The sequence below is a fragment of the Bison bison genome, unplaced genomic scaffold, assembly GCF_000754665.1.
Source record: "Bison bison bison isolate TAMUID 2011002044 unplaced genomic scaffold, Bison_UMD1.0 scf7180017847241, whole genome shotgun sequence".
Taxonomy (NCBI): Eukaryota; Metazoa; Chordata; class Mammalia; order Artiodactyla; family Bovidae; genus Bison; species Bison bison.
The window spans coordinates 24,433-28,450 of record NW_011477814.1 but is presented as its reverse complement, the minus strand read 5'-3'; positions in this window follow the sequence as shown (position 1 = coordinate 28,450).

The window sequence follows — 4,018 nt, the reverse complement described above, 5'->3', positions numbered from 1 at the left end:
CCAGTGTTTAAAACATAGACTAAGAGACTTGGCCTCCTTGGACCCACCCCAGTAGTGGAGGAAGTGTATCTCATTACCAATGGATGAGGATGGAAATTTAGGCTTTACTCTTGGCCTTTGTTGATGGAGCCAGAAGTACACTGTGGTTACTATCAAAACGATTTTTTCCCCAGCTGCTCCTTTCCTGGTCATTTGGCTAAAAAACAAACAAACAAAACATTCCCACTCCCAAACAAAACAAAATGAAACAAACAAAAAAGTTTTTCTTGGAACTTTTTTTTTTTTTTTTATTGTGCTTGTTTCTGGGTTGCAGACTCTTCCAGCATAGAATCCAAGATATAAAGGAGAAAAAAACAAACTCCAAGAACTCACCATTTTGTCATTCCTCAAATCATTCCTTAGTTGGTCTGCTTTCTCTCCAGAATTCAGAGACTTATTGTTTGTCTTACATGTAAAATAAATAAAAGAGGAGGAATAGGGAGGTGTGTCTACACCACCTTGTCCAGAATCAGAAGTCTTCCCTTATTCTTTTTATAATGTGGCCACTAGAAAATATAAAATTGTATCTGTGACTCCCATCATCCTTCCAGTGGAGAGAGCCACTGTAGACCTTAGCTTTCTCACTTGCAAATGAGAGGGTTATAAGAGATGCTCTCCACAGTCAGTCCTTTCCACCTCTAAAACACCATGATTCTAAGGGTTCTTGTGGTTCTGTATATAAAGCAAATAATGTAGATAATGCTGTTGTTCTTTCCATTTACCTCCACCATAGATATCAGAATTGAAACAGTCCTGGAAAGCCCTTCAAATGCCTCAAAATAGAGCCAAGGGATTAACTGAAGGTTATTATTATTTTAAAAATGAATGCCAATATGTTAAATTTCCATAGGAAATAGTTGGTAAGCAAGAATTCCTCCAAAGGCGCTTATTGCAGGTGCTAATCAGCTTACAATATTTTTTCTTTACTGTTTGTGCTGAAAGAAGAATTAATTACCTCTATAGCCTCACTTCATATACCTAAATAATGCATTCCCTCACTCTGTGGAGAATAAACTAAATTTGATACAGAAAGGCTTAATGGGCAGCTAAAAATAGCACTGTAATCTCCTTGAAAGAACTCCCAGCACTCTCTCTCTTTTAGAAAGACTTTCCTTTTCTAAAACAGCTAATGAATGGTTCTTGTTTCCTTGTGATTCTCTCCCTCATCCTATCCTCTCACACATTTTGAAAGACTATTAAAATGCATTTTCTTACAATATTCATGATAAGCCATCTTCTCGAAATCCACTGGATCATTCAGAGAACAATCCCAGTAACTTGTCCAGGAAATCCTAGTTTCCTAGACTCCTTATTTAAACATTGTGACACTGCTTTTCAGACTTTCAGTACGAGATATACAGTTCTCTCCCCAACCCTGCAAAGTTCCCCAGGCATCCAGCCATGTCTCATCCCAATTTCTTTCTGTGAAATATGTGTTTCTCCATCACTCCACAAAAAGGGACTTCTTGAAAGTCATTGCTAATTTCCTTCTCCCAAATTCAGTAGTCTATTTACCTCCTGTCCTCTATGAAGCATTTTACACTATTTCCCAGGCCTCGTCAACATGTTCTCCTGCCTTCTGTCCTATTATCATGCTTTCTTTGGATTCTCTTGAAGTTCTCTTGCTTCTTCACTGGGCTTTCTGTCCTCCTAGTCTCATTATCTAACTATATGAATTCTGATGCCTAAAGGTATTTGTAAACCTGTCTTTCATTACTCTCTATTTCTTGGAAAGAATAGCTAAGTTATTTGTCATACCTTGCATGAACTTGACTATATTCTATAGCATCTACCAGTTTCAGTGTTTCCACATGAAAGAGGAGGAAAATACCTACTATGAACTTGCTATGATGTAATACATTTTAAGCGTTTCATATACAGTGAGACTAAAAGATATTAGCTTCTTGGATCTCTTTTCCTTCTAGCTATTATTTTCTATGAATTACTACTGCCACAGTCTGTTCACATCTCAGTCCAGTGTACTTAAAGTACCACAAACACAGTCCTATCCTTTACTTCACTGCATCTTGCTTTCACCATATGGACCTAATTAATACTGACAGTGTCATATGACTCCTTCACTTTAGGTGCACTCCTTTTTAAACCATATTAAATTGAAACTCATTTGAATGTCTTTATGGCCCCGAGAGTTCCCTTCTCCTGATCCAAACTATCTTTCTCCAAATCCCCTTTTTCTTAACCTGAGTCTTCTGTCCGAGTCCTTTAGGCCACCTTCATTATTTTCCCAAGGCCACACTGGTTTCGTCCCCTGAAACTCAAAACATCTTTTGATCTTTAGTTCCACCCTCAGAGTGGCAGATCAGGCCTACATCCTTTACAGGACTTTGTCTCAACTTTCAGTCTCCCAGACCTTCTTGCTTGCCATCATGAGCAATAACTGAATTATCTATATTTGCTACTGTGCTAGATGACTGCTTCTATTAATAGTTTGCAGGGTTTCACATACCAATAACAATTGAAAACCAAATTTAACTTCTGGTACTAGTTTAATACTTTCTGCCCAAGTAAAGACCCTTAAAAATCATTTGTGACTCTCATTTCCTTTCTAAAAGGATATTTTACAAAAGAAAATCAGAGGGTACAATGCTAGAATAAAAAAGTTTAAATTGAATAAATTTAATTTATGAAAAAATGTAAGGCCCTTATTTTTATTTTTTTTTCATTTGGATATGAACCAGAGAAAACTTTCAGGGAAATTCTTGAACAGGCATTTGAGAATCTTTCTATAAATCTAAAATTATTCCCATAAAAAGTTTAATGAAAATACTGAGAAGAGGTTCCACTGGCAAATTCTTTTGATAAATTTGGGTTAAACAAGGCCCAATTGTTGTACACTTGAAACTAACACAACATTGTAAATCAACTACACTTCAATAAAAATTCAAAAAAAAAAAAAAAAAACAATGCCCAACTGAGTTTCTCAACTCCTGTAATCATCAGAGCTTCTGAGATACCTAATACATACTGTGACTCTAAGAAGATACAAGGTGCTATATTTCCCAAACATATTTGACCAGTAACCTTTCTTTTTTCTTTAAAAAGCATCTTTGCAGGAGAAATACTGAAACAGAGAAGCCTTTTCCCAATGTATCACAGACTTGTACCTGATATGCAACCATGTTCAAATCTTAATCAGCAACTTTGGCTTGAAGAGAGATCATACCATGAACATTTAATTGGCAGAACATGAAACTACAGGGTAATATGACAGATGAGAGAATTACCATTAAAACTGCATTTACTATTCTGCTTCAATTGCCCAAAGTTAACAGGACAAATATTAAAGGATAAATATTTAGTGTATTTTAGTCAAACAAGGGGGAAAAAAAATCAACCATGTAAGTATGGGATGAGGAAGAAGAGACTTAAGTGTCCATAATGTGCCTATGAGCAGTTATGTGTCTTGAGTTTGTAGGTCATGGTCAGTGAAGAGGATCTAACGGGAAAGGTTAGGTCATTTCTTTGTTTAGTTTATGGCTACATCTTAAAAGGTCCACAATGAATCCTTTCCAAAGGAGAAGGAACAAGATGGGAGGCATTTTGGAAACTACATCATATCTAGAAATGTTGAAAACACTAGAAATTTTACCCTGTTGAATAGGAAAATTAAGGGGATTTGAGAGTGGCCATTAAGTATAAAAGGATACAATGAAAATTCGGGTGACTTTTACACTGCACCTAATAAACTGCTTTTACATAGCCTTAATGGCACCCCACTCCAGTACTCTTGCCTGGAAAATCCATGGATGGAGGAGCCTGGTAGGCTGCAGTCCATGGGGTCGCTAGGAGTCAGACACAACTGAGCGACTTCACCTTCACTTTTCTCTTTCATGCACTGGAGAAGGAAATGGCAACCCACTCCAGTATTCTTGCCTGGAGAACCCCAGGGACAGCGGAGCCTGGTGGGCTGCCGTCTATGGGGTCGCACAGAGTTGGATACGACTGCAGCGACTTAGCA